The sequence below is a fragment of the Columba livia genome, chromosome 11, assembly GCF_036013475.1.
Source record: "Columba livia isolate bColLiv1 breed racing homer chromosome 11, bColLiv1.pat.W.v2, whole genome shotgun sequence".
Taxonomy (NCBI): domain Eukaryota; kingdom Metazoa; phylum Chordata; class Aves; order Columbiformes; family Columbidae; genus Columba; species Columba livia.
Genome location: NC_088612.1, coordinates 9,018,813 through 9,039,539, shown reverse-complemented (window position 1 = coordinate 9,039,539; position 20,727 = coordinate 9,018,813). Strand labels below are relative to the sequence as shown.

Sequence of the window (20,727 nt, the reverse complement as noted above, 5' to 3'; positions counted from 1 at the left end):
TAATCATTCCCAGACTGAGCAGCCTGCGTGTCAAAAAAATCCTGGAAAGAGTCAAACACGTTTCGAAATGTGAAGATTTTCACATCATGATTTCACAGTAGTTGATGCAAATGAGTGAAAAATCCCACAATGGTCCTTTTAAAGGCGTTCAAAAGCTCAGGGAAAGCCATTCCCTCTTGCTGTGTGAAGAGCTCATATGGCAGGTGCGCTCATCATCCCCAAAAGCACCAGCTGATGGACCACCAGGGTCAAGTACCCGCCCCTTGGTTGACAAACAGAGCCCTTGGCCAATGAAATGCCTTGGTTGAGAGAAGGTTCCAGACCACTACCATAAATGACCGCCGCTCAGATTCAGTTGAGTTATAAATGGAGCTGCTGAAGAACAGGCTTGATTTGGTCTTCATGGGAGTAGTGGCTGTGCAGTGGATGGTCTCCTTCTTAGACTGGGACACCACTAAGGGGAGCCATTCAAGATTGAGGCCTTCTGTTGTATTGGTGAGTGATCTTCTGGGTACCTTTGAGTGTCCTCACTTTGTATGAGTATGTAGATGTAGGTAAGTAACTTCTCCAGAATATCCCACAGCACAGGCTCATATCCTCATACATGCTGTGATGGCTGCAACAACGAGGAGCAGCAGGAGGATTCAGGAACCAAAATCAACTCGGTATGTGGCATCTAGAAGTTCAGAGATGTGAGGGTAGGGGAACTGCTTGGTGCCTTTGACAGAGATTAGGGGCAGGAGGACACTTTGGTGTGGAAAGGAAGGAGGCCAGCGTAGCATAAAATGAAAATAACTGTTACGGAGATACCTGTAATGCTGTAGGTGCATGTGCTTGAATATCACTGAGTAGAGCAGAGAGACAATCTCCCCGATACCTTTGGGAAGTCCATATTTATAAGGAACAGCTTTCTGGGAAGATCCTTTGCATTAGGATGGTTTGCTATCTTTGCAGCTTGGGCAATGGCAATAATGGAAAATCCGGGTTATAATCTGTTGTGGTTGAGATGGACAAATGACATAGACCAAGTTCTTAAGTACAAACAGCACTCTCCATTTATTGCCACAAATGCATTTTTATATAGGCTTTACCAGCTCATGTGTCTTTTTGCTATTAGTTACAAGTTGCAGTAGTAACATCTCATTGACTAATTTTGCTATCATCAGTGTTACTCTTTTACTCCCTTCTCTCTCTCGGGTACACCTTAAGATCTCCAGATACTCCTTTACTCCCATCTTTCTCATGGGTAGGCCTTAATATCTTCAAGGCTAATATCTGTTCCCATGCCCTCTGTCAGGGAATCCATGGACCCACCATAGTCTCCCATAATAATTCACCTGATGCTCACTAAAACCTTCCAGAAAAGGGCATGCAAATACATTCTTCTATTCTTAATCCCTGAGTTTGTGTGAAGGGGTATGTGACTCAAGTCACAATGCAGCCCCTGGCTGGCTGGGGGGTGATGGGGAGACCTACACAACCCACAGTGGCTCAGTGTGTTTTCCCTAATGCTGGGCTGCTTTTTCCCCTTCTTCTTTCTCATTCAAGGGGATGTACTGGTTGTCTGTAACTCTGTTGGCAAATTGTGACAAATGCATGAAATGAAAATCACTGCCTGGTGGCATAGAGATCTTAGACAGCTACTTGGCATTACTGCCTCACTACAATTTCTGCTGGGTGTTACTTACTCCAACACAATACTGAGCACAAGCAATTTCCTGCAGAGGTCATAAAAAAAAAAAACCTCATTAAACCCACACCATTTAAGACCATGTAGTTTCCCAGCTCCTGTTTCTGCTTGGTGCGAAGCCCTGGAGGCTGAGCTGGTTGTCGGTCCAAGGGAAAAATCTGTCTCTGGTGAGAAGAACAGCAGTCGCGGTGGGGAGGACGAGCTGTGTGCTCTGCAGGAGGCTGCAGATGCTGCCGAGCTGCCGTCTGCTTCGCTCCCTGCCCCGCCAAACCAGGGGGATGTAGCTGGCTGCTGAGTGCAGGCGAGATGTGGGGAGGCTTGGAGCTGTCAAGTAGCCAACAGCCTGAATTTAATAGCTGTTTCTTTCCCAGGAACAGCAAAACCCCTGGGGACTTGGCATTCTCTCCCAGGGGATGATCTGTTGAATACTCTGCAAGATGCTGGACCAAATTCTCTCTGCAGCAGCATCAGGTGCTTGCTACTGCTGCTCGGAGCAGGCAGGGCCAATTGGCAGCGGCGCGGGTGTCATGCAAATGTGCTGATGTAGCACTGCTGGTAGCTCCTGCCAGGGCCCTGCCTGCAGAAGGCTCGGCAGGTGTGAGAGCCGTCTCTGTGCAGTGTCACTTATTGACAGCCCCAGCTGTCCTGTTTCCTGTCTGGAGGTGGTGGAGACCCCTCGCAGAGGTGCCAACAACTGTGCCAGTCAGGGTGAATCAGACTCTCCAAACAGCCACCACCCAGGGATTTTGACTTCTCCAGCTGGTGACCTGAGCCAGGAGGTGACATCTGTGTCACCGGCTGCAAGAGCTGTGCGGGGGGGAGCGAGGAGCAGCGTGGGGAACAGGTGAGCAGGGCAGTCCTGAGCCTGCCTGGGGTTCAAGTGCTTTTGGGAAGAAACACACCAGATCTGTTCTGGGGAAGGTGGTTCACATCCCTGTGACCGGAGACTCAATTCAGTCCAAGAGGACATGGAGATAAATATGGATGTTGAAGGAGCCCAACAAAAATCATCAGTTTACTGATTAACAACATATATTCAAAATGAGTTAATTATCTTCCTACAACACTGTACTTCATTTTTTTTCACCTATAAAGCTTTCTTTTCCATATGAATATTATGATTTATAGAAAATATTTGGTGTTGATGGAGAAACAACACAATAATATCAGTTATCCAAGCAGAAATATTTGTATATCCAGAGAGAATTTAACCTGAAACACTCAGTTCACCTATTCACATGTGATTTATATTGCCCCAGGCTGCGAGGCAGAGTGAACATTGACACCCTTTGATGTTGAAAGAAGCGTAGTGTCTGGCCTTTGGAGAGATTTGTGATGTCTCCATCAGCCTGTCAATGGAAAACCAGGCAACAAAGCCAGGCCCCCTAAAGATTTCAAGGCCTTGTAGGCAGGGGGATTGTGTAAGCATTTTACTTCCACTGAGTGCTTGAGAGCCTGAGCACAAACAGCCGGTCTAATTGTGTGGAGAGATGCCGAGTACAGCACAGCACCCTGGACCCACAACTGGTGTCATTTTGGCCCGGAAAAGGTGCCCATGTCAGTGATGAGGACATTTAGCAACCGCACAGCCCTGGGTGATGGAGAGTTTCACTTTCTGTGGCAGCCTGGTTGGGATGATAACCTATGGCCAAAGTGAGGAATAAGCTTTGCATGTTATGCATAGAAAAGCCTTTCTTGCACTTGTTGAGAGGTGAATAAGCTCTGCACAGAATTTCTGCTCAGTTTTGTGGTATCATGGGCTCAGGGTTTTCCATGAGGTGAAATAATCTCGAGTAGGTTTGACATCTCAAATATGAAAGGACAATGCTGCAACAACAACAAAAAGGCGGCGGCGGCAGCAGTGTATTCTGTGCTACACATCCCTGGCTTGGGAACAGACCGTGCAGTGAGTTTAGTGATGGGAGGCAGGAGGGAACAAGAGCTGATGCTCCTTGTGAGTCCAATTCCCAGGCAATGTGTTGAGTAACACTTTGGAAGATAGGATTAAAATTCAATACAATGCTGATAGATTGAGGAAATGGCTTGAAAACAGTAACATGTGATATAATGAAGACAGCTGTAGCATGGTTTACATAGAATTAGGGATTGCTGGCTAGGCACAGCGGGATCTGAGGATTACTGGGGATTATGAACTGAAGATGCTTCTGAAATATGATGCTATTGCAAAAACAAACAAAGGACCAGTGCTCTGTGCTCATATTGAGGCTGAGAGCTCATTCAAATCAGGTGTGTCCAAGGCTGCAGCTCAACAGGAGAGGCACAGAGAACATCCAAGCACTTGGAAACTAGGAGCAAGAGGGAGCTGGTATGTATCACTTAGCAAAGGAAGACCAAAGAATTGTCTGTGAGGGAGAGACTGATGCAATCAGAGACTGAATTTGCTTCCTGGTTGGGCAAAACTGAGAAGTGAAGCTGCAGGTAACTCAGCAGCAGAGGAGAATGGGCAAGGACCCTAGTGAAAAAGTGTCACTAAATGCCTTGCCCTGGAAAGGAATCATGCTCAGTCTGCTTATTTGTGTCTGGTTCATGTTATGTGTCATAGAGATGGAAAGTTAACTTTTTTTTTTTAAAAAAGCTCAGTTCTGTTTGGCAATAAATTCCTTGGCGCTCTGACTGCAGCACTGAAAAGCACTCACACCTATAGCATTAGTGATGCCATACATTGTTCTTAACTTGCTCTTGTCCCTTTGGAAAGTTCAACACCAGCATCGTCCTTCCCTGTCTCTTCCCTTGTGCCCTTCCAGTGACAGGACTGTAAAGTCGCAGGTTTAAAGGCCGTGAACACGATATCTGAGGCAGGAGAGCAGATATCCACAAATTTGCCTCAGTGGGAAAGTGAAGAATAATTGTGGATTCTGATTTTTCCAGGGAGCCTCTGTGGGGAACTAATAGTCTAGACTTGTCCTTTCTGAGGCCTAATTATGTCTCTCTGTCAAACTATAAATACAAGAGTCTGTAGCATCACAAGGGAAAATGAAAGCTATTGGCCTGTGTTCTGCATTTAATAGGATGTCACAATCTAAAGCACAGTCTGACTGGTTTTTGACTGAGGTTAGAAAAGAAAATGCAACTAATTAGGCTGTTTCTGAATATCCCTCTCTGTCTAATAGCTGTAGACTTGCAAATTGTAACATACTGGGAGTCCCAAACTCTCTGATCAGCACTGCTGTCTGGATGGGAGGGATCTTTCCTGCTGATGGGATTCAGGCTCCACTTGGGCAATGTCACTATTAGTGAGGACAGTTCCCTGGGAAATGCCTTGTGCCATTGTACCTCTCTGTGTCAGGGAGATGGGGAAACAGAGGTAGTGTTTCAGGTGTGAGGAGATACAGCTGGAGAAACATAGAATTGTAGAGTTGTTTTGGTGGGAAGAGAGCCTTAAGATCATCAAGTCCAACCATAACCTAAATCTAGCACTAAACCATGGAGAGGAACACAGTGCTCCATGGGAAGGGTCACACGCTGGCAATGAACTAGTTTTTTTCAGCTTGCCTTGAAAATTAATTAACATTTGGAAAGTACCTTGTGTATGAAATGCAGGCTTCACTCTTCAGATGTCATGGTCCCTGAATCAAAGTAACACACAGTGGTCTCCAAGATACATGAAGAAGTAGGGGAGCTAGATTTCACTAGATTTCACCTGACATCTTATGTGTGAGCTAAAACAGTTGGTCCCAACCTTTTTCTAGCCCAGCTGCTCTTTCATGTGCTGCTCTTCCACCTGCACCCAAGTTCTGACCGTTACCTCTGCTCCCAGACTCTTTAAGCTGCCTCCTTGTTTGCAATTCTTTGTAAGCAAGAACCAGAGGACACCATCGTGTACCTCTGCTAAGCCTGAGAGAACAGGAGGAGATGACCTGTCTTGAAATGACTAAGGCATTAATTACGCCTTGGAGTCTGCTGCGTCAGGAGATGTTAGATGATGTTTGATTGCTTTCCCCTATCATTTGGAAATCAGTTTGAGGGGTTTTCTCATTGAAATAATCTCTTAGAACTGCAGCAGTTAAAAGTCCCTTTTACCTTGTCAGCTGTGCTCATTCTGAACCAATGCTAAGCTCAGCTGGCTCCTCGTGTTTTACAGATGAACTGGAATAAAAGTGGAATTTGTCCCACTGTGAAAACAAAAAAATAACTGTCTATGAAACTTTTCATGCAAGTCTCACATTCTTAGTTTTGCCCTCTTTTTGACATGAAAATCTGATTGTTGTCTGCTCAGACATTCTGGGCTGTCTTTCTGGTTTTCATTCTTCTTTTCTGACCTGACTTTGGGTCAGTCGGGAAACTGTCAACTTTGCCTCACAGTCAGAACTAAACACTGCAATTCAAACTCAGAGGACACCAATGTGCAGGGAAAAAATGTGACCCAAAAGAGTACTTTTTAAAAGTTATTATTATTTTTATTTTTTATGTCACTTCTGTGAAGTTTTGCAGAGGGATTTGAGTCAGGACAGCAGACTCAATACGGCTGTAAGAAAAGGGAAGGTCTTTCCAGGACTCAGCCTAGTAAGAAAGAAAAAAGGTGGGGGAAAATAAGTGTAAAAGGAGAAAGACTCGGATAACCCAAAGGGCTTTAGGAATCGGAGAGAAACAAGAGCACCTGTATCTCCTTGGTGACTGCCAAAATACTGTGTGACATTACCTCAACACTTGTGTGGAGATTTATAGCTGTATTTTCCAATAGCTGCATGCTGATTTCACCTACAAATAATAGTTTCTGCAGGCACAGCTTACTTGTGCTGCAAAGTGTGTCTTTTCTCTGGCTGTAGCTGGAAAAAAGACTTAAAGCTGCCTGGGACCAGGACTGGAAATAGAAAAGAGCTGCTCAGTAGAAAACCTTGTCTTGGCAGGCTGTTCTTCTCCAGCTTTGTATGAAGATGCCTGATTTTGATGGACTGCAGATGGCACAGACCAGCAGCCACTGTGGCAGTAGCAAGGAAAGGAAAAGGACTTGGCCATGACTTGGAAATGTTTCTAATCTCGGGTGTGCCTTGTGTTCCAAGTTGTAGAACTGATCCCTTTAAAATGCAAGGGTGGCAAAACTGTGGCCTTTCTATGGATTATTTCCAGTGGCCACCAGGTTTATTAGCAAAAGATGTGGGCAGGAGGCAGTAGCTTCATTTTGGTGTAACCACTGCTACGTCCTCCAGTCCAGGGCCCTTGAGCCCAAGCTTCCCAAAGCTGCCCAAGAAGCTACTTAGATAGGGCTGCTAGCTGTATTTTTAAGAAAGCCTTTGAGAATGGTCTTAATCTAAATGTCATTTAAGTCTTCCTGAATCTTGGTAGAGGCAGATTTAAACAGGTGCTTAAATAATTTCATGATTGCAAGCTGCAGCCCTGAGTTGGGTATTGCTGCCAGTGTAGGGATGACAACCCACTCCCAGCGTGAATTATATGTGAGTTAGGCAGTGGAGAAAGAATGAAACAAGAAATTACTGCTTCTGAGAGGATGGTCAGTTTGTTTGCTGTCACACACCAGCTCCTTCCTTCTGCATACGCTCACTAGGGATTCTCCAGTCAGCACAAAAGCCTTCCCAGCCGCCCCATGTTTAGCTACCGAAATGGCACATATAAGTGCCAAGGCATGGGTCATGGCAAAGCTTTGCCTTGACCAAGGCAATCAGAATCTGCAACAAAAACACTGCCTGCTTACAAAGGGCACTCCCTTTGTAATTAATAACCACACAGCTCAAATTTAGCATAAAAAGTTGTAAAACTGGAATTACGGCGCCAGGAGGGTCTTGAGTTTTTTCCCCTTTGTTTTCATATGGACACCTTGAAGGTTTGGAAGGGATATGCTGCTCAAATAAAGGGTTACTTCAGCCTTTTAGTCTGCAACATAAAGATGACATAAAATTTACCCCTGCGAGTTGCCATGTAAATAAATCCAAATCAAATAATGCAGAAGGAGCAACAAAGCGACCCAGCCTGCTCTACTGTGCAATAGGGGTGTTTAATTTCTGTGTAGAAATCCCAGGAACTGAAAAAAGCTGGGGCCATTTCACATGTACATCCCCACGCGAACCTGCCTCCCACAACAAATGATTTTTTTGGGGGAGGTGACGATGAACGTTTGGGGTGGGGGAAAAGGGTCGTCAAATCCGTGTTAGATGACAGGACGGATTCCTTGGCTACCAAACACGAGGGCCGCGCAGAACAAAGAGATTTGCATTCTAAGTGATGCAAAGCAGCCAGCAGTGTTTTAATGTTGTGTTTGCTCTGTGATGTCTTCATCAGGCGCTCAAAGGCAGCGGCTCTGGCAGCCGTGGGTCCCCCTGAGGCTGTCAAACTCCGTTTCCATGGTTTTCCTTCAGGCAGCACCATCGGCAGACAGCGCGGAAACGGACCCCTGCAACCTGTTTTGAACAGTGTCTCTGATGTAGGGCCCCAGAGCGGGCATCAAACTAGCAACGAGCAGCAAGAAAATAACAATTTTGCTTTTTGCAGGTGTCAGAGCGGCAAACAAAAGGCTGTTTGTAAAAGATGTGACGTCCCCTTTTTGTCGGTGTTGGCAGTTTAAAGTCAGCTGGGCAGCGGTGGAGTTGCGGAGGAGGTTTTGGAGAGGGCGTGCTGTGAGAGAGGGAGCTCGTCTGGAGGAATTCAAATTGTTTCCTCTTCAATCCTTTAGCCTCGCTAAATAGGGCCTTCTCATCACCAAACTAATAGCTATTAAGAGTGTTTCAATTATTCCATTTCAATCAGTGAGGAGGGTTATTTTCTTCAAACAGTTACAGGTTTTTTTCCAGACAAAGAAAGCCTAAGGGTCTGACTCCTCCTGCACCTTGAAGAGCATTCTTTCATTTAAGTAAAAAGTTCAGAATGTTTAAAGCATTTGAAGCCATGTTTGAGCATTGCTACTGAATATTCAAGAGGTGAGAAACTAAGTCCACGGTCTTATGCCACTGTGGCTGCCTCTGTGTGACGATGAGATGGAAACACAGCCTGTGCTAAAAGCAGCAGCCAGGAGAGCTGACAGCAGACCCAGCTGGGCCAGTGCATTTGTGAAAACACTGGTTCATGAACTTCACTTCTCGGTGCCTCAGTTTCACCATAGGTGAAATGTGGATAACGATTTATTTCCTTTCCAGTGGAGGACATGGAGTTTTACACCCAAATATGATAGAAAGCTCATGGTTACCCTTGTGGTTATCGTGACATTAGTGACTGGAGCCGATGCAATTCCCTCTCATGGAACGGTCTTCCATTAAAATCATTGATGAGTCAGATGCTGACCAAGTTAGAGAGAATCTACTTTTTCCTACCAATTATCTGACTTTATCACAGGTGCTCGGGGAGGTGCTGGAGCCATGGGCCTGGTTGGCTCCAGTTTCCTTTGCAAGGCATCTGCCAATCCAGGGCGAAGCCAGGAGTTGGGAAGCCTTGGGAGCATCTGATCCCAAGCTGCCTTTTTCTTTTTTTTTTTCTTGTAGTGGAAAGCCTTGAGTAGACTATTGGTTTTATGAGACTAGTGGCTTCTGTGCTGAAGCTGTAGATGGTCAGCCGGGAGCTCAGAACATGAGACTTCCATGCTTATCAGGGGCTTCCACAGCAGGGCTTTTCCCTTCACACCTCCAGACGATGGAACTCACTGAGCTCTAGGGATGGTGGTCCAGGATTCCTTGCTCCTCTTCAGTTTTCTAAAAAAAGAAGGCACAACTTTGTATTCCAGCTCTTGATTTCATGGTTCCCACTGCCTTGGAGACAAACTTTTGTTCCCTTTAATGGAAAAGGTCAAAATGTTTGTGTTTTTGTTCCCAACTAGCATGGGAAACAATGGAAAAAATAGCCAAAGTCTCATGCAAGACAGAGATGCATTTTTCTGTAGCTCTTTCAACCTGAAGCACTCTTGTGATGGTTTCACTGAAAATATCCAAAGTACATTCAGCAAATGCTGTTCTTGTCCTCGCAAAACTCGCCTCCTACACTTCTAGATGCTTTCAGAATACACTGATCTAATACTTCACCTGCAATTAAGTGGCTAGTTATTTATTGCAGAGTATGTGTGTACAAAGCAGGCTGAAGTCACTGGCCGTGTTCGGAGATGCCGGGAGTGTTGCGGAGCAGATAAAGGTGATACAGCGCAGCAACTGAAACCTGACAAATGAACAGTCAGAAGATACATGAAGAAAAGTTGCTTAGGATTTAGAAGGCATTCAGACCAGTTCTGAATATTGGTTATTATTTATTAAGACTGTAATTGATCTGTTACATAAAAGCAAAGCATTTTTAAAACTAATACCATTTCCATATACAACACTGAGTAGTACCAGAGCAAGGCCATGTAGATCCATACTGACAGTATGGACAAAGTAGTAACAGACCCCAGCATTGCTAACTGCTGTGTACAAGGTTTCTGTGTCCCAGAGTAGTTAATTCCTTTTCCACTGATAGAAGCAACATGCATGTTCTCAGTGTATTATGTACGGTGTAGAATTTGCTCTGACTTTCTCAAGACTCATGTGCAGAGCAGAGTGAGCGTTCAATGAAGTGAACAGTGGCTGGCATGAAGGGACGGGCTGAACAAGGCGCAGACTCTGGCAGAGGTTTCTTTTGATCAGAGGAACTGTTCGTGACTTTTGTTTGGTGTCTCATGATGAAAAAAAAAGTGCCTGTGTCACAGCGGAGTCAGAATCCGGCAGTCATAGAGCCTAGACTATTTTTCTTAATGAATACTTGTGTGTTTGCAGGGTATTGCATGATCATACAAAACGCGGCTTTGTATTGTTTCTCAGCTTTGAAAATAGCTGTAAGTGGTGTGGGTTAGAGCAAACAAGCAAAGCAGAACTGACTTCATTCAAGCGTGGTCTGGAGCCATGCTCCTGTGCGGCAGGGTAAAGGGGACCTGTCTGGGGAATTACTGGAGGGAATTGGGAACAGTTGCTTTAAAATTGAGGGCTTTTGAAAAAAATCATCTTTATAGTTGCATTGTTATTTATGGATGGTGAGTGAGCTGAAGGGAGGGAGGGGTGCTTGAGAGGCACTAAGCTTGTATTCCCTCCATTGCTTTGTGAACTCTGTTCTACAATCAGGAGATTTACAGATGTATTTATTTTGGAATAAGCATATTTTGTTCTGGTTTGGATTAAGCCTCTCCAGAATTGGCCTTGTCACCTGTGCGGGCACTGACCAGTGTGGAGAAACAGGCTGCAAGTGTTTGAGGGGAGAAGCTGACCTGGGGAGCCACTGCCTGTCCCAGGAGGTGGAACTAGGCAGGGGAAAAGGCATTTCTGGTGTGGAATGAGGTGATGAACAGTTACCTCAGGAGCTGGGCAGAGAGAAGCCTGGTAACCTCTTGTGTGCTGGGAAGCAGACAGCGCCCTTGAACCCTGTAACTAATTATTCTGTTGATCTCCCTCCTGCGGGTGTATTCCCATCCTCATGGTCTCATTTAGCAGCACAATCTCACCATTACCATCACTATTATTTTATTTGCTATTCTTAATTTTCAGGCTATTAGAGAAAAGTTCTTACAGGAGAAAAACAGTCTGCAGTCTTGCTCTGCCGGTAAGCAGGGATTTATCATGTAAGAAGTCTTTACAGGCTGTCAGATTTATATTATTCTTTGGAGTTGTGATTGGGAAAGGTGAGAAATAAAATCAAAAAGGACAGAGAAGTTAGCACAGCACAGTATGCAAGAGGTACCCTGAGCAGAGAAAACACACTGGATGACACGCTCAGGGTGAAACAGAAGTGGGAAAAAGTAATTTTATCTCAGCATTTGCTTTGGCTGACTTCTCAGTCGCCAACATATTAATGGCTCTTCCCCTAGCAACTACAGAGCCTCCAACATGCAACTATTCTTTGGTCATAAAGACAAAAAATGGAGTTTGCCAGAACAGAGCTACCCCATTCTGGGCTGCTGACAACAGTCCCAGACTGTCCATATGTTCCGCTCCGCTCAGAAGTGGTAAAGCAACATTTTTGCTCCCGCTGGTGCCGGTGGTGTCCCCGTGGTTGTTATTGTTTCCAGCCAGACCCTCTCCTCTCCCTGGAGCTCCTGCCTGTTCCGTTCCAGGCTGTACTGATTGCAATGTCACAGCTCCCGAGCGCCGAGGAGAGCGAACAGATGTAGCGGTTGTCGCTTCCCTGCGAGGCGGTGGTGGGGCCTGGCTCGCTTTATTCCTCGAAATGGCTCATGTGGGGCTGCTGGGGAGCAGCTTAGAGTGACAGGGGACATAGAAGGAGCAGAGGGGCTCCCCAGGGCAGGTCCCAGCAGAGGGAGGAACAGGACTTGTCAGCTTTGGCACTGTGGGGGTCAAGAGTAATCTCTTTTTCTGATGGGTTGTGGGTAATCGATGAGATGGGGAGTGAGGCGGCAAAGGGCTGGTGGGTCCCTGAGTCTTGGGGGAGGATAGACGGACGGTTCTCAGTTCCGACCCATCAAGAATTCAGGGATCTGATGGGTTTGGTAGAGATCAGTTGATTAAAACGTTCCCTCTGTTAGTGCCACAGGATTTGGCCTCTCTCTGGACACAGGCAGAGCATGAGTGTCAGATGAGATCCCCCAAATGCTGCCTCCAAAGAGCAGCACAGTTTACGATGGGCTTAAGCCCATGCTGTATTTTGAAGGGGTGATGCCACTTTCTCCACCGTCTCTCAGCTAGACACTCTCATCATGCTCAAGTCCAGCCAAAATCTAATAATGGAATGGGCCACATGGCTGAAGAAGTGCTGTTCGTATGCAGGGTGGGCAGAGAGATTAGATGGTGGCCACTGGGCATCATTTAATTACCACGTTTAACTCTGTATGAAGAATCCTGATGTCTCCCCGCCCCTGGCAGAAACCTGTGCCATTGTTTTGATCTGGGGTTTCTCATGCATTGGACAAGCTCAGTCAGGTCAGCAGAAAAGCTGAAGCTGTATCAAAACACTAATTTCTACCTTTAGCCATTAGCAAATAGAGAGTGAAATTCATTGTTCAGATTCCCTTCCATGGAAGACAAAAGTGGGCAAAATACCAGGTTCTTTCCACTATTAAATCTGTTGTCTTCCCAAACCTATTCTTATCACAACTTTCAGTTCTTTCAGCCGATGAGATTCAGTGCTACATGCCTTCTTTAGGGTAGGGATTTTTGTGTTTATCTGTGCGCTCACTGCTGAGGCAGATAAGAGACTTCATTCTCTATTATCACTATTTTTCTTCTTCCTAGGAGCCAGACTAATTTTAAAAAGAGGGGTAAATATTGGAGCTTGTTTTGCAGACCTAAAGTGAGGCTCTGGGGTTTTTTTATACTTACTTAAAACCACTAAAATAATCAGCTCAAAGAGGCCTTTTCAGCTTCTTGGGCTAAAAACTTCCCTTTTGCCAATATTCACTTGCTCTGCTCATTATTCCATGTTGGACTCTTCCCTCCCTGATTGCATGTTATCACCTTCAGTGGAACAGCTGTGTCATTGCTAAAGGGTGTTAATCTTACCCTGTCTAACACCTTATTGACAGCTGGAGTCAGGGAGGCCCTCAGTCTTTTCTAACTCGGGTGTCTTCTCAAAACATTCCTTTTTTAGCCTCCTTTTCATTCCGTAACAGTCCACCATAGTCTGACCTGCAGACGCAGCCACAGCGCAGCCCTCCTGGGCTGCTGCAGACGGGTGTGAGATGTTCTGCCTCTATCAGTTCTAGTGATTTTAACCAGGAGAATATTCCCTAACAATGTCAGGGGACTATAAGCCACAGCTAATCAATAAGCACAATAACTACAGCACACCAAAGCCCAGAATAGAAACTGCTCCGGCAGGTGGGACAGCTGGCTGGGATTGTTATTTAGTGGTTGTGAAAGGCACGGTGGCTTTCAGCGAGACAAGAGCAGCGCTGACAGTGACAGATCCCCCATTACATTGTGCCACTGAACAGAACGAGCCACTTCAGTAGCTACAGTTCATTTTTCCTGAGAGTTTTGTAATGGGTTGGAATTAGTCTAGAATGTCATTTTTCTAAATCGCCTTTGCCCGCCAGCGTTCTGGACTGCCCTGCAGTTTCCAAGGTCACCTCGACTTTTGTGGAGGTCCAGAGAGTTGCTCTAACTCTAGAAAGATCCACATTTGTGTGCTGAGCTGATTGCCCACACAGATCTGCCTTCAAACAGCCAGCTCAGCAGCAGGGATCCCGGTCGGGATTTGTACCATCCCTTGTCAACGCTGGGTCCAAGAGGATCTAATCCAGAGCCAGCATGTTGTGCAAAGGAGGAGCAATAGGCAGCACCCTTCTTTTCAGCCTTTGTGCTCCTTGACTGTTAAATAAATGCAGATATTCTGATTTATCCACCCTGTGTTCAAGCACAGCCCTGAGGTGCTGAAGTTGGGAACAAATTACCTTTTCCTGTAAAGCCAATGGAAAAAGAGTGAAACCACTGAGGCCGGTTCGGGCTTGTCTCACTTTGTAGAGGTCTCCCCATGGATGGTATTAGAATACAAGAAACTTGGAGCAATGGTTCCTAATCAACAGCATTTGTCCTGGCCTCCTCTTGGAGTCACTGTAGCATAGTGGTGGCCGCCAGGAGTGGGACCTGAACAGCCCACTGCTGACATAACCTTAATTTCCCAGCAAGCTGAAGTATTTCTGACAGTAGAAAGCATCTACCAGTGGACTGCTGAGGAGATCAAGATGGATACAGTTCTCTTGTTGTTTGGATTAGGAGGTAGGTCCAGAAAAGGGAGATAAATGGGGTTGTAAAAGAAATGTAACATTTATTTTATAAACTGATTTACTTATCCTACTTCTCCAGTACTTAAAAGACAGCTGAGTGCAACACAGGTGTTTGAGTACAGAACTGAGAACTGGGAGTGTAGGGGCTTTTGCTGGACTTGAACTGACCATCTAATTTTGCTCTCAGTGTAAGCAGTTACTTAATTTGCTGTGATTATTAAATATATTAGCCTAGTAAAATGTAGCGCAAGACTAATAGGCAATGTGTGCCCAGAGTGGCTTTACCTAACAGCCAGTGTACAGGTACTCACTTGATGATATTAGATCCTAATTTGAAGATTGTGTTGTGGTTGTCAATTGACTTCAAACTTGACCCTCACAAATAATGTATTCCCCCTTAGATACATCTTCTGTGGGGCTGCAATTCTAAATATCGTGCTGCATCTGCAAAGCTGTCAGTGGATTTCTTTCGGGCATGAACTGGGCCAATGACACTTTCAGACAGGCTTGGCCAGATGTAGTTGTTACAAGAACTAGGCTAACCCAGTGCGATGTTAATGAAAGAAACACCCCTGGGGGAAAATAAGAACATCAGGTTATTTGGCCGCCAGCTGATTCCTTATCAATAAGTGATGAAGCAGAAGGCAAAGTTGTATTAACATGTGCTGAGAGGCCACTGTCACATGGAGAGGCGTTGCACTTGGGATGATCACCTGATTGTGATATTCTGGAGCCTGTATCAAAGCAGAACCTGCTGGACACCCTTCTTTTTGTTTTGTTTTGTTTTTCTTTAGTTTTGCTTTTCACACTGCACACAAATAGCCTGCTCAGCTAAACGGGCTCAGCTGGCTCCCCCCGCAGTGAGCCCCAGGGAGCTGGGCTGAGCTGGCCGGCATGTCTGCAGCATCGGGGCTGTGCTCAAGTCATCACTCGCTGGCCAGCGCAACTGCCCTGCGATACGTTGATACAGCCACAAATCACAAATAATTATTTTTCACATTTCATGAGAAGGAAAACCATCACAAACTGGCTGAATATTTGATCTAACATAAAGTGCACTCATCCTAGTAATAAGTTTGCTTTACGATGTCGGCTTTGTTCGCTCTGAACAAACTCTGTGCCCGGAGCTCACAGCTAGGAGAAGTCTGAATATTGTTTAAAGGATTGGTAAGGTCACAGTGGCCTAAACCTCTTGGATCTGAATTAATCTCCTTGGCACAGCAGCCTGCTCAGGCTCAGCCGCTTGCGCTCCCAGGTACATTTGTGTAGAGCATTGCCATCCAGTGGTTGCTCAGATTCATCACAAAGCCAATGGCTCCTTCCTGAGGGACATCACAAGCTTGTTCCCAGCTAAGGTATTTCTCAGATATTAAAAGACTGTGACATTGGCCAGCTTGATTGCTTCCAGCTGCTTCAGCTTTTTGCATGTAAATCCCAGGTATGCTTTAAGTAGCAGCCACTTGGAAATGTTTAATAGAGAGTTTGGGATAAATAATATTTTATGTATGCAGTTCAAATACACACATTTATCGTCAGGTCTGGATTTTGTTGTAGAGAGTGGTTACATGGTGGTCACGTGGAAAAATATGCTGATTTTTGAGACAAAAATCCAGTCTGTGAATTAAAACTGAGGTCACTCACTGTGACATTTTTCCTCGAGGATGATGCCCAAAGAAAAGGACAAACAAGGGCTGAGCTGTGCAGAACCTTTCTCCATGGGTCACATTTTAAAGAGCGCCAGTGTTACCAGCTACCCAAGGGCTGGACATTCTGGGGGGGCCTTAAACCCACCTGGCCATGTCCCCTCCCAGTGGGTCTGACCCTTCTTTACCTGCGGGCCTGTTGTCCAGCCTGGTTCTGGGATCCGGTACCTGCTGTACCTGCTGCTGCCGTGTCTCGGCCGCTCCTGCTCCACCGTACAAATTCCAGTCAGGCGCGACAAAGCCCACCGGGTGCTGCTGACAACAGGTGTCTCATTAAACATCTCTCAACCTTACAGGCATTCGCATTGACAAGAACCAAACTCACACTCAATCACAGCTTAATCACAGCCAAACTCTATTAACAAGTCATACTAATTACCGACTTCTAACAATTTCTCAGGTTCAGAGGCAAAATATAGATGAAAACAGGATACTCCAGCTCTGGCCATAATTAGGTCCTTTTAAACAAAAGAAAACTAAAGTAAAAATCCAGACGGATCCCTTTGTGATAACTGTCCTGAAAGTACGGTTGTACAATGAGATGTTTTGTTTGTTTTAATTTTGTATCTGCTCTGTTGCCCACAAGGGTCCAATTAGCTTGTTACAGATGCTTGTATCAGTTTTATCCACTTGTCTTTTTAAATTTTTTTAAGAGGGGTAACTTGTAGCACAGATTGCTGGCCTGCAGGCATCCAGAGATCAACAGCCAGCTTTCTGTGATACCAAACTCCCTGTGAAACAGGCAGCCCTTACCCAGAGCATTCATAATGCAAAGGGTAAAATGAACAGAGGGGAGGGAGGAGCTTGCACTGGATTTTGGATTATTGTGGAATAATCTGGTGTGCTCAAAAGTGGCCTGAAGATGGCAATTCTGCCATGGCTAAGAATAACTCTCGCAAACTTTGGTTGCCACACCTTGGAAATTCAATTACAGTTTTTATTTTTAATAGTGTGTAGCGCTGTCTTGCAACAAAATAGAAAGCTCTTAAGACGTGGCTTTGAATTGTACATGTCGCTATTTATTCTTGTCCCCTGGTATGTTCAGCACACATGTAATTCCGTGTTAACCTGGACGCTTTCCTCCATTGTGTGGCTGTATTGAGTGCCCAGGCACTTGAGAAGTCACTTGTGTAATCAATACGCTTACAAAAGGGTACATATAAATAACACGATGAATCTGACTTGAACTGACGGGGGTATCGCAGCCAGGGCTAATGCCTCATCCTTAACTCATGCTGCTGCTGGAGAGGAAGAAAAACACACATCAGATGAAGTTAAGGACTAACATAAGATCTCCTCTCATTTTCTGAACAGTGCGCTTCAAGGGAAAAGCCACCTCTGAGTAGCTGTTGTGCAAAATCCAGGAGCTAGTTGTTTACGAACCTGAGGCTTCGTAGCAGCAATTGTTTCTACCTCTGGCACAGGCACTTCTGTTTCTCCACTGAGGTGCTGCAGCATGAGCACAGGATACCTGAAGCTGCTCTGGAAGGCTGCATTTCCCAGGCTGGGCTGGTGTGACGTGGGATCCCAGTTGGGATGGCTGCAAGGGTCAGGGCATGATGTGACAGCTCCTTTTGGGCTGTACAGTGTGTATGATCAGCACCAACCCTTCCTAGTTCTGAGCATCTCTGACTTACGGATTTCTTCTTTGTGGGATTTTTTTACTATTCCTGAAGCTTTTTTTTTTTTTTTTTAGGAATAAATTAAAACAATCAAGCTTTACTATTTTGTGGAGCTGTTGCTTCTGATCAGAAACTGAAATCCTGCTTCATGCTCCTCCAGTGTGGAAATCTGTCAGGTACATAGATACCACCTTGTAAAAGCCCCTAAACAGCTCTGTTTTATATTTTAATTGAGGAACAGAACATTTTAAGTACTTTTATTGGGTGGCGCCTGCTGAATGACAGATGTCCGTGGCAGAGTAACACTGAGCACGCTTCCATAAAATAGTGCAATTCCTTGCTTAAAACATTTACAATTAAAGGCTTGATTGAATAACAATGAGTTCTGTGCATGGAGCTCATTTCTGCACTTGTTTGTGCACCTGAATCGCGCTGTGATCATTCGGTAGGTTGGATACGAGGTGCTAGTTGCTTTGTTCAGTGACCAAACAGCGCTCACGGGCACAGCTGGAAATGCGCCTTTGATTTTTCACCAAGCTAGAGGTAAGTACGCTTTGCTGTGCTGTTAGACTTGCTAACACCCTCCTTTCAGCTGGGAGGGGTTTTTTTTTAATTTTATTTTTTTATTTTGAACTACATGTTAGTAAGTCTCCCAGTTTGTCAAGAGCCAGAGGTTTTTAAATGAACACTAACCCTTAGCAGCTGAAAAAATCTTAACTAACTTCTGCTTTATTTTTCTGTGTAGCTCCCGTGACCCCTGTTACTGTAATACCCAAGAACATCACCTCTGTTCATGCACTGATCCTCACAAGATCTAAAGGAAGATCTTTCTCACTTTTTCCTGTTACAGACATGGAACTGAGACACGGCAGGGTCAAATGACTTGCCCAAAGGTGTCCTTCGAAAAGGGGTCCCAGTGCTGCACACACACGACTTGTCTTTGGATGGCATTTAAAATTTAGCCTTGTGAATGTAGAAACGAGCTTAAAGAAAGCACAAAACATCGACAGCTATGCAGATGATGTGGCACAAACCGCAACGTTTTGCTCAAACCAAGAGACTCATGTGAGAAAGGATTTTGAGTTTCACCCCTAGGGAACTGAAGTCAGGACAAATGTGTGAAGTCATAGAAAATCCAATGGCGAGAACGTGGACTTGAGAAAACCAGCCTCACTTTTCTCCCAAAAGATGAATCCATAAAGTAGATCTGGCCACGGCAGAAGGAACATGTGACGTGGGAGAAGAAGAGGCAAAATGTGTCAGGGGAGAATCCTGACGGATTCAGCCCAGGACAAGAATGTGCAAATTGATGCAAAATTAAATGCAACTGAACAAGATAACACATACCCCAGCAGTGAGAACAATGCACAGCAACTCACAAAAAAGATGAAGTTTAAATCCAAGGTGGGTCTGAGGATGTCTAAGCATTTACCAGTGACTATATTTCGGCAGGAGTATGTTTTCCCCAAAAGGGGGTAAGAAAAGTGTGGCAGAAATGAAACGAGTAACTGAAATGCAAGGGTCAGTTACAGAGCTAAACAGAAGATGTACAACCCACCTCTCCTACAGAAAAACAATAGTAGGTACTGAATCATAACATAGTTTGTGTGCTACTGAAAAGTCACACTGCATTTCACTTGGGATATTGTATTTTTTTCTTATCTTGGCCTGCTCTGCTGGCAGAGGGATTTTCTAGAGTTGCTGGTTAACCATCTCCAAAGTAGCTTAATTTCAGCTGCAGGGGAAACCAAACTCTAAAATAGCCTCATTCCTGAAATCTTTGGAGATGTGGCGATGTCCTCTGGTTGTAAGGAAAGGGACTACAACTCAGACCCTGGTACAAATGTATAAAGGGATTCAATATTTAATCAAACATTATCTTCCTTGTGGTGTGACTGAGCTCTTTCAGGCTGAACATCCTTGATTTTTATTACACTAGTCTCCAGCAAGTGACAACACAGAACGTTGCCCTGGCCCAGGCTGGCCCATCACCTGCCTTCACCATGGTGGCACCAGCTGCCCTGCCGCTGACAAGAGAACGTTTTAGGAGCTAAAAACTTTACTTTTACATGACAAATCCATCTCTCTGAATTGTTCAGATCGCTCCAACATGTCTCTCCGGCACCAGGAAACTACTGATGCTGTCCCTGTGCTGCCGAGGTGAGGAACCTGTGGTGCTGCGCCAGGGGCACAAAGGCACAGGCTGCCCCACACCACCCTTGGAAGCAAACAGACATTTCTGGTACTTAGAAAAACAGCATAGCGGTGAAAAAAACAATCGTGTTTGGGGCTGTTATTTTCTACAGAAAACAGGTGGCCTGATCCTGCACCCATGGCTGAGCTCAGCACAGGGAGTAAGGGTGGAGGTTTGAGCTCATGGAGGTGCTGAGGATTTGACTCTCAGACCCACCTCTGCAAAGGGTCAGGACAATCTCACATAGGGCACAACTCTTAGTTTTGTTCTGGTTTGTGGTGGCTTTTTGGGTTTTTGTTTGTGTGTGTGTGAAATTTTTTGTTGTTTGTGGGTTTGTTGTTGTATTGTTGTTTGAATGTGTGGGTGTGTTTTAACAAATAAAAGAACCCAGCATTGACTCTTTTCTGGACATAATATTTTGCTGCATGTGAGAAATGAGAACAGGTCAATCTAAAGGGAAAGAGTGCAATGTGTCAGCTAGGAGCTTAAATAAATACTGAGGTCTGCAGCTGGCTGGCTCAATTTCAGTTCTACATATGTAAGGTGACTTCTATCCACACAGAGTTTTATTCCACAAACCTCTCCCATTTGTTGTTAACCATTCCTAGCTCCTACTTGCTCAACAATAATAGTGGAAAGATATTATCTTCGTAGTAGAAAAGAGTTCTCTGGTAAGCAGGATGTGTCCTGCTCCACAAAGCTGCCAGAACTTTGTAACAATAATGCTAGTCCCCACATGCCCTTTATTGGGTGGGGTGTGTTCTGTCAGTGTTGGTGGTGGGTTGGGAGGTGTCCCCTGCCACCCCCACACAACAGCCATGGCTGGGGCATCAGTGTCACAGGGATGTGCCCCACTG

The 20,727-nt window shown here is 45.2% G+C and overlaps 1 long non-coding RNA gene across 3 annotated transcripts; it reads left to right on the top strand.

Moving 5' to 3' along the window:
• Positions 1 to 275: 275 nt before the first annotated feature.
• LOC135580562 (uncharacterized) lies at positions 276 to 20,267 on the top strand. Of its 3 annotated transcripts, none has more exons than XR_010475397.1 (4): positions 276 to 495; positions 17,751 to 17,852; positions 18,126 to 18,219; positions 18,422 to 20,267. It is a non-coding gene; the product is annotated as an uncharacterized LOC135580562 (long non-coding RNA). The 3 variants fall into 3 exon arrangements; XR_010475396.1 differs by having other exon boundaries at positions 282 to 495; positions 18,527 to 20,267; XR_010475398.1 differs by lacking the exon at positions 18,126 to 18,219 and having other exon boundaries at positions 280 to 495; positions 18,527 to 20,267.
• The last annotated feature ends 460 nt before the right edge of the window (positions 20,268 to 20,727 follow it).